The 10,597-nt window shown below is 39.2% G+C and overlaps 1 long non-coding RNA gene across 1 annotated transcript; it reads right to left on the bottom strand.

Moving 5' to 3' along the window:
- Positions 1 to 1,951: 1,951 nt before the first annotated feature.
- LOC141609081 (uncharacterized) lies at positions 1,952 to 3,178 on the bottom strand. Its single transcript, XR_012527194.1, has 3 exons — positions 2,977 to 3,178; positions 2,142 to 2,205; positions 1,952 to 2,044 (listed from the first exon to the last, which is right to left on the bottom strand). It is a non-coding gene; the product is annotated as an uncharacterized LOC141609081 (long non-coding RNA).
- Positions 3,179 to 10,597: the final 7,419 nt, after the last annotated feature.

Raw genomic sequence — 10,597 nt, 5'->3', positions numbered from 1 at the left:
AACAAAGGGCATAACAAATCCCAGCCAACATAACATATGGTCTTACAGATCATGTAATCAGTTTTTCAAAATGCAACTACCTAATACATTACTACGCTAGCTAGCTATCTACGGCTAGATATTGAGAAAATAGTTCGCCCACAAGTCCCGAACCTCATCTAATTCTTCTTGTGAATATGGCGTGGTGTCTTGAAAAACCAGTAATGCATATTAATGACAATGGGGCGATCAGACATGGCCTCACAAGAGCGACTTCATATAAGCTTGACAATGGGGGCGATCGGACATGGCCTCACAAATAAATGATTGTCACCAATAATAGTTGCCATTTTTAATGTTCTAATCGTTGAACATTTATTTATGTGCATATCAATAAATGAACTATTAAGATGAACTTACGCATTAATTAAAGATCTCAACTTTGACTGACCGACTTTCCTAGTGAGTCGAACCAATGCACTTGATTATGATCAGCAACGTCAGTCACAACGAGCATCCAATGATCACTGTAAATAATTTGTATCTTATTCATCAGCTCCATAAAAACACTAATATTTCAAACAAAGACGTTTGTGTAAGGTGAACGAACTCATGGACAAAAACAATACGAATAAGCAAGGGATAATAGCGATCTTACTTAACGGTATCCTAATGGTTGACGCCTAAAAGACAACGACGGGTAACGAGTAGTCATAGGTGTCGAGTAAGCAAGAGATTGTGTGGGATGAGTGGATCGGTACCAGGTAAAGGGACAGTAGCGAGTTGAATTGTCTTAGGCAGCGTATGACAAGTTTGTCGCTTGAGTGTGGGATTAGCAGTGGCTCTGTGCTGCCACTGCATGTCGCCTAGTGGTTCATAACATGGTTCATCGTCGTTGGTCGGTCTATATAAGACTAATCTAACGGAGAGCTAACAATAGGCTCACAAAATATTATCCTACATATCTAGATAATAAGAGTATAACTTACTTTCATACTTATTAGGGCCGCAAAGTACAAGTGTGCTGGAGTAATGTATTCACCATGTCACAAACAAAATACTGCAAAAATAACAACCATAAATCAAATTAACAATAAAAACATTCCAGCTACATAGTTAAATTAATTAATAAGCACAATAGAACCCATACGGATACATACTGACGAGTGACAAACTAGAGGAACAAACAAATTACCAAAGCATTTTAGTATCAGCAGAAAACAAACTGGATTAAGAGATTCATATCGCATTGAAATATATCAGTACGATAGTCGGAAAAGGCAAAAAATCACATATATTTTTATATTTTGATTAATTAATTAGTATAAAATAAGAGGAGATCTGGAAATTGTGGTGTAGAACTATTAGCACTAAACATTAATTCAATGTCCACTAAAAATGCCTTAAGTTGCGTATCCTTCCATTTTTCCATTCATTATTCATTATTTAAGCTTAGATTTTCTAACTTTCTATTTGATACAATAATAACATCAAAGAAAATCAAGACTCAATTACATAGCTGCATCTCGAACTGATTAGACGCCATTTTTTTGCAGAAGAAAGATCCAGAAATTTATTTTTGTAGCTATAGTGTCACAAATTAGGCACAAATCGAATATTTAAGCTAAAATCACATCAGCGAGATATCACACAACCCAGAAAAATCAAACCACTAATGTATATTGGTAATGAGATCTAAATTAAGAAAACAACTACTCATACTAACAAAAATCTACATACAAAATACCAACAATTAAATAAATCAATAGCAACAAATAAAAAATTGAGAGGGAAATTACAGAAGCCATTGGAGATGATAAAGATATGGATCGGATCATTTGCACTTGTAAGGCTTGGGTGAGGGACGCCATGAAAAGGAAGGCTGGTGAGTGGTAGTGGTGGTGGGCTGAGAAGTGAGCAGAAACAATGTAATTACAAAGAAGAATAAGGAAACAAAGAAGTAAAACACAGTGAGAAGAAACTAAAGGATACTTACAATAATCCGAATACCTTGAATTCCACTATCATGTACTGGCGAATGGCGATGGTAGTGTCGTCCAATGCACTGTCCAACAACGAAAAACAACACAATGCAATGATCCAGCCATAATCTAATGCAAAAAAATTATTAACAACATTAGTATTAATTAGAATTCAAATACCTTGAATAAGTTGAACTATGTATCCCAGCATACAATTTGTGGAGTTTGCGTCCTATCAGGGTGCCTTACAAAGTGAAATATTAAGAGCGGGAAAATCATTATTATCCAAAGCCGTTAAGAAAGAAGACATTGTTGTTAGTTATTAAGCCCCTCTAGTAACATTTATCATCAACCCACTACAGATTAATGATAATACTCTTTTGTAACTTATCACATACTTTGATTTCTCAACCCAAACTTATTATACAGTTGTTTATCTTCATTGCCTTTCTAGAAATTAATAATAAGATTGACAAAAATCCATCAACTGATATGTTATTGCTAACTTGATACTCTGAATTTTCAAACCCATTAATATCAACATCCCTTACCACTACCGAGCTTCATTGAAGAAGATTATTGCTACAACAACAATAATGGTTTCGGTTGCTAAGCCAAGTTTAATTGAACGAATTCAACATTGTCGCAAATTACACCATATATACTCAACTTTAAGAAAATAAAAATGTTGGAGCAAGATCTAGCTTGTTTCAACAATATATCCCATTTCTAGTGCATTAAAAGTAACATTGTCGCAAATTACACCATATATACTAAATCAATCACACTAATTTTATGTAACGAACCCCAAATGATAATAGGGCATTATCAAATGAATCAATTATTTTGATTCATCCTCAATCAAATATAATTGCAAAGTTAAATCAATCACAGAAGTTCAATTAAGATAATCAAAACAAATCAAAGAAGAAAAACATTTCACAAATCCTATAACTGAAAAGCCAGTAAAATGCTTAAAAAGAAACGATCTGAAGTTGAAAATTAGGGTTTATACCGATCCTAGTTCACGTCGATTGTTGTTCGCGTGGTGGTGGTCACCGTCGAAGTTGGCCGCCGTCGATAGTTGTCGGGTGGGGTAGCGATTTCTGTGCTGGCCGGCGTTAGGTGGGGCGGTGTTTGCGTGGTTGGGGTTGGTGTTCGCTGATTTTAGGAAAGAGGAAAGGAAGGCAGTGTATAATGAAACAAATGAAACATATTTCTGGACATGGGTTGAAAATAATTTGGGGCGGGGGAATTGTTTTCATTTTGCGCCCAAATTGAGGATTATATGGACATGGGTTGTAATTTAATCCGATGTCCATTATAATGGACATGGGTTGAAAATAACAACCGATGTCCATATTATATAATTACATCAGACTTTTATAAAAATCCGATGTGCAAACTTATTACATCTGTTTTTTCAAAAATCCGATGTCCATCCACTGATGTTCTTGATGAATTCTGTAGTAGTGAATGGAAGCCCCAGCTGATGCTAGGTTTTGGGTGAGTATGCGCCCTCATTTAAAAATCTTGGCCCCATGATACTTAAGCCAGTCACATGGTACGGGAATGTGGAGTCCGTGTGTAAAATGTGTGATGTGTATGCTAATTGTGTCGGAGCTACTTGTAGTTGAGCCTTGGTTGGAGTTAATAAGGATGTGATAGCTGTATTTGGGCCGTGCTTAGTGAAGTTTTGGCATGATTAGTGAGCTTGTGCGATGATTTTGAAATACGTGACAAAAGTTTATTCGATAGAAATGCGTGGGAATATGAATGGGTGTGCTATAATAGAAGGATGAACATGCTGGTATTTGCTGTAAGTTGATGGTGACGGTAGTCATGTACAAGTTTATAAACCCTACCGTGAGTACGATGATGATAGTTATAGAATTGTTGAGTTATAATTTAAAACATAGTATATAGTAATGCGTTTATGCCTTGTTTATTGGTTGAAATTTTTCCGCTGCGTAATAATTGATTTGTGTAAGATGATTTGATTATGATTGAATGTAGAACATGATAGATTAATTTGTTATGCGGATATGCAATTATATGTTATATGAAAGAATGAATTAATGTTAATTATATGTTTCATGTTATTGTGAACGCGAGTTTGGTAGCGATATGTTAAGGCGAGTTTTTAAGTGTAATATGATGACGTGATTATGTTTATGAATGATTCGGTAGCAGGTAAACCGAGTTGGGTAATTTGTGTAGCGTAATGTGACATACACCTTATTAGTTGAGGCGATACGTTATGCGTGAGTAATGATTGTAATACGTGAACGAGTGTGATAATTAGTGCCGAATTCCGAACTTAGTTTGGAATCGACACGTGATGTTGTTTTGCAGGAATCTTCAAGTTACTTCATATTTCTAACCGAGTACTTAACTATACTAGACCGAGTGCGAGTGCTTACTAGACCGAGTAGACCTCACTCGATCTAGTTAGGAAGCTATGACGTCGGGATGTGGAAAAATTTCTGCAGATACTCGACGAAATAGCGCCTACTCAATCGAGTAGGGTGGTACTCGATCGAGTACCCTAGACACTCGATCGAGTAGGTTACTGTACAGTGAATCTTTCGGGTTTCTTAAAACCCCTATTGTTTCTATTCTTCTCATTCTTCTTCTATATTTCAAAAACCTAAGCCAAATTCCTCTCAAAACCTTTCCTCATCCTGTGTTGGTGGTGATTCTTGGGGTTGATTTCTTTGTTTAATTTCGTTTCTTTACTTTGCTACTCAATCAAGGTATGCTTTTCTTCCTAATTTACATGATTTATTGATTTGAATGTGTTAGAATGGTGAAACAATCTGAAATTTTCGATTCACATGGATAGATTATTGCTTTTAATTGTTGTAATAGGATTCACATGCTTCCCTTGTATGATTGTTGGTGATTAATTGCTGTAAATTAGACTAGAAATTGCAAAATGGAAACCGAGATTTCTAGGGTTTACAAAAATCGAAATTGATTTTGATTGTTTTACAATGATTAGATGATGGAATTGAGTCCTATGTATTGTTTATATCATGTTGAAGGATGAATTTTGATGATTTTCACCTTAAAAAGTTGCCTTAAAACTCCGTCTTAAAAGTGTCCCAAGAGGAAATTCGTTTGTTATATCTGAAATTTGGTATTGTATATGACTGTTTAAGTAAAGGTTGAACTTCAGTATGACAGTAGGGATGATGAATGATGAAGAATATGTCAAAATTGTTACATCTGTAGAGACCGTCTGAAAAGTTTAATTAAGTTATTGTTCCTAATATTGAAGGTTGATGATGATATGTTCTAAATTACCTTTCCATGAGCTTGTTCAAATGCTTCACATGTTGTTAAGTGTGTGTATAGGGTAACATGAGAATCATGCTAGGATGTTAGAATTTGTTGAGCATGTGTATTCACCATGATAAATTTTTTTCACAATTGTGGTTTATGAGTAGCTGTAAACTGAGTTTATATATCAAATTTGGGAAACTGCTGGTGAATGTGTGTACCTAGCTGAGTATTCAAATTTAATGGCATGAATTATGTGCTTCACATGTCGAACTTGTTGGTAAATTTGTGTACCTAGCTGAGTATGTAAAGTCCAAATTACATGAAGTATATGCTTTACGTGTTTATGAAAGTTGCTTAAGTCATGTGCTGAACATAGATGCCGAGACCGAATGTAGGAACTCGTCAAAGTAAACGGGGGAGGGTTACTCAACCTGAGATTGGGGAAGGGAGTGAACCTATGGTACCCGCAGTTCCGGAGTACCGTTCTGTTGTTTTTGTGGATTTCAAACAGCGAGAGCGTTTTGTAGTTTTGCAAAAATGCAAAATGAGACCGACGAGGTGTATAGATACTACTTTGTTGGAGGATTTGGAGATAGAGACGGATGTCTGTCACGTTTTTTAGACTTTGGGCCTTATTGGGTTGTATAGACTGAGGAAACACTCTTATCCTTTTCTTACCTTGGAGTTTATGAGCTCCTTTAGCTATGACCCAGCGGCCCAGACCGTTGAGTTTAGGTTGATGAACACCAGTTTTCTGTTGACTATGGATCTATTTGCGTCTCACCTTGGGTTGGCCAAGCCTTCAAAGGATTCTATCACTGATATTCCTGCTGAGTGCGGTGTCTGCCGCCTAATGCCTTGTCTGACTGGAAAGCCAGCTCCTACCTCAAGTAACATGTTAATTAATGACGTTCAGCATGTTACCTTAAGGGTCTTTCTCCGTTCTGTTTCGAACCTCCTTTATGATAGACCGGATATCAGTAAACTGAATAATCATGAGGTGTTGCTTCTGATGTCTTACCTCAACCCGGAGCGGGCCAGGAAAGTGGTCTTTAATGCTCCTTCCATGGTTTGTCTTTGCCCTTACCTTGATGGCTCCGCCTCTTCCCGTACTTGAGTTGTCGCGCTATCGCCACTCGGTTAGCTGAAAAGCTAACCTCTTTTGAGGCTTCTTCGAGTACGTGCCTCTAGCTACCCCAGTGCCCACTATGGATCGTGACTACTATCTCGACCTGAAATGGTTGAGGACCTTGGCTGACGGTAGCCTAGCTTGGAGGGTGTGGGGCATGAGTTGGATGAAAATTCCAGCTCCTGAGCACCTCCCACCGACGGAGCCCTTAGAGCCGGCGGTAGTGACTGTGGACTCTGATGATGATGATGATGAGGAGGAGGAGGAGGAGGAGGATGAGGATGTTGATAGACTCCGCCAGCTACAGACATACCTCATCGACGACACGATTCTCGAGGTGATGCCAGAGCCGAAGAAGGGCGAGAATGCGGCGGTCGTGGTGGTGGAGAGACCTAGGTTAGGGAGAGGACCCCGTCGAGTGAGGGAGAGGACCTCAGAGACTAGGCCATGGCCGGTAGCACCACAGCAGCAGCAGCATCCTTTTCCGTGCTACCCTTACCTCGACACCCCAGAGACGCGATCCAGCTACTTGGCGGAGAGAGTGTCATCTACTTTGACACTCAGGAACATGCACGAGATGGCGTACACTCAGGGGATAGGGACCGAGGGACCGCATCCGGTTTGGTGGAGTGGAGTTGGGGACTACACAGGGGTTTTCCACTCTTACGGGGTGGATCAGTCGACGTGGGGGACACCTCAGTCCTTTGCCTACGGTGGCTTGACCACATGGTATGTGAGTCCGGGAGCCGGAGCAGGAGTAGATGCGGGGATTGGGTCATCGGGAGCGGGTACTTCTGGAGGTGGTGGTGATGATGAGGTGATTGTAGAGCAGCAGCAGCAGCAGGAGGAGTGATGCTCCTTGTTTTATCTTTCTTTATGGTCGTTGGTTTTAGATGTTGGTAGCATTGTTAGATGTTGGTAGCATTGTTAGATGTTGGTAGTTGTTTTCGTTGAGACTTGGTTTATGGACTTGTATTGTTGGCCATAAGGCCGGATTTGATATTTTGACCTTGTTGTAGGATTTTGGGAGTCGGGGAGTCATCCCGAATCGAGTTATATGATGACTATGTATATGTATGTTGATTTATGGCAAATTTTATAAGGCAACTTGGCCTGTAGGTACTCGACAGAGTATTGTCGAGTATCCCGTACTCTATCGAGTAGCTGCAGGAAAGAGGGATAAAAAGCATTCTGATCTTTGGGCTACTCGATCGAGTAGCCAAGACACTCGATCGAGTAGCATGGCACTCGATCGAGTAGCACTGTTACAGGAGGTTTTCGAAAATTAAAAGTGTGCAATTGTTTTATAATTACAAGTTTGATATTTAATATAGTTATTAGTGCGTAGTAACACCTATGAACCGTTAATTTCATATGTTGGACGTCAAGTTTCGGTTTTATATGCATACCTGTAAAAAGAAGTGAAGTGGTGACGGTCTCTTGTTGTTTTAATATTACATATGCCATATTTCTATTGCTCCATTGAAGTTACATCTCTTCATACGTTTGTGCATACGATATTAGCGTGCTTTATCGACGGCGGCTAATTATTCCGGTGGTTTAGGTATGATTTATAATTTAACGAGTATATGCCTAGCGAGTAATGTCCATAATAAATAATATGTTTCTAATTCATGTTATGAAGCAAGTAATAGGTAATATGTGCTGTAATTTTTGGTGGTGAACTTCGAGGACGAAGTTCCTTTTTAGAGGGGAAGAGTAATGTCACAAAATAAAAAGGCTAATTTTGAAGTTATGTTGTTGTTTGTTTATAATGTTTTGTTGTTTAATTACAAAATTTTATAGTACTTTGATCACATTACTTATATGAAGTGTAAGTAGTTACTTTAGTTCATTAAAGTGAATGTGATAGTATGTTTTAAAGGACAGTCATAAGGAGATAGTTGTGGTGCAATGTGGCGTAATAGAATCGCGTTGTTAAGTAACATGGTGGTATTAGTTGTGCGGCATGAAGTTGACAGGAGATATGTTTCGGGTTGATAGTTGTTATCATATGATGGGTGATGGTTGTTTGTGCTGATTTGTATTGCGAGGTTGATATTTTATATATGATAGTTTGTAAGAGTAGAGGTATACATATAGAGTGACAGTTGATGATGACAATGTTTACATGATAGTTGTAAGAGTCGGTTTGAATAGAACGTTAGACGGTGATGATGATGACATGGGGGATGGTATTTCCGGGGAGTAATGACTCGAGTAGGAAGAATGGTGATGTCGTGTTTTTCCGTGTCTTGTGTGTTGAGATAGGTGAGTTGAACTTCAGGGACGAAGTTCTTTTAAGGAGGGAAGACTGTAATAACCGCCCTTTTAGGGACCCTTTGACCAGCGTTGACTGACCTTGGGAGCGGGAGTAGTCTTAGAAATGCGTGCCAAAACTATCTTGGGTTACGTGTTAAGAGTGGTACTCGATAGAGTAGAGGCTACTCGATCGAGTAGCTAGGTTACTCGATCGAGTAGGGGGCCACTCGATCGAGTATGTTGGGTACTCGATCGAGTACCGAGTTTTCAGCGAGGGTTTTATATCGCGTTTTGTTATATCCGCAAATCATTTCCGCCACTTTCCTCCTATCCTTCAGTCGCCTCTTTCCCTTCCCTTCACCATGAAACCTCCATGGAAGCCTTTTGAAGATCCCTGTGCCTTAGGAGAGCGTCACTTGAGTCGGGTAGCGGTCTTTTGCCGGGTTTCTCCTTATAGGTATGTCATAATCATTATCCGTGTCCTCATCTTTGCAGTTAGGGTTTGCTTGATAGTAATAGATGGTTGTATTGTGGTTATAGGCATTGTTTGATTGCTAGAGATGTTGTATGTCGGCATGGATTGGTTGCAGTTGCTTAAAGGTGGGTTCGCCTACTCAGTTTCTGTATATAGTCTAGTGTGTCGGTTGCTGTAGTTGTATTGTGATTGTTTAATATCGTATTTGTATTGTGACGGCGGTGATTGTGATTGTTTGTCTCTGGTTCTCGAGATGCGTTTTCGGCTGAGTGGAGTCACTTGTGGGAGTGGCTTCACGCCCTTGATTCGCCTTCTGTGGAACCCGCCACAAAAGGGATGTGCACATTAATGGACATGGTTATCGCTCGATATGATGAGCGGGGCTTAGGTGGGAACGGCTGCGGTCCCCCACTGGCAGGGCTGGTCCAGTGGACAGTCAGTGACAGAGGTTGCTTTGATTATAGTGATTGTGTGTGAGATTGATAGTGTCATGTCGTGTTAATAGCTATGTTGTTGTTGTCGTATCTTATCTCAGTACTGACCTTGTGTGGTTGTTTGTTTGTTATGTGTCTGCCGTGCTCCCTTATGGTGAGCAGTCGGTCTTAGCAGGTGTTGATGTTGTTGATAGCTAGAGTCCGGGCAGGAATGAGTCTTCACGAGATTCGATAGCTTTAGAGTGTCGCTTTGAGTTGTATCTTTATATTGTTTGTTGGTTTAAATCACTTGTAATATAACATAATAGTTCTCTTATCGACATTTGATAATTACTATCCTCGGGCAACCGAGATGGTAACGCCCTTATATGCTAAGGAAGGCCTAGTTAAGGCTCCTCTGAATATGGGGGTGTTATAGGCTACTTGCTCGATCGAAAGGTTTTATGTTCGATCGAGTTGTTTTGGCAGTTAAAGTTGTTCGATCGAGTCCCTGCTGTACTCGATAGAGGAGAGCTATTTTGGGAGTGTTCGATCGAGAGCCCTAGTTGCTCGATCGAGAATAATTGCTGAGGAATCACTCGATCGAGAAGGATTAAATGCCTTGATCGAGTGGTTTAGCTAGTTACACGGGATTCTAATTTCGTGTTAGGTTTATTTATGTGAATAAAATGCTTCCCTATATAAGGGAAGTCGTCATTAGGTTAGATTAGGTCTTAATTACGCTTGAATACTCTACTTTTACTTTTACTCTTAATCACATCTTATACACTCTTAATTACTGATGCTACTCTTCTCTTGCGATGTTAATTGTTCTTATTGCCGGATTCGCTCTTTTGTAATCTTTCTCTACTCTTTATTCAATCTAATCTTTCTTGCTCTTAATTAGTTGTTCCTTAATTACTGTTTAATCATTATCATTAGTTTATGCAATCTTATTCCTTTAATCTCTTTATCATGTCTTGCCTTAGCATATTTATTGTTATTGTTGTTAATACCGATAGCATGAGTAGCTAAACTTTCCTATGTTAGGATTAGGGGAGCCATGGTA

Source organism: Silene latifolia, chromosome 10, assembly GCF_048544455.1.
Source record: "Silene latifolia isolate original U9 population chromosome 10, ASM4854445v1, whole genome shotgun sequence".
In the NCBI taxonomy this organism is placed as follows: Eukaryota; Viridiplantae; Streptophyta; class Magnoliopsida; order Caryophyllales; family Caryophyllaceae; genus Silene; species Silene latifolia.
The sequence above is the reverse complement of the archived record's forward strand: the minus strand, read 5'-3'. Positions and strand labels throughout refer to the sequence as shown.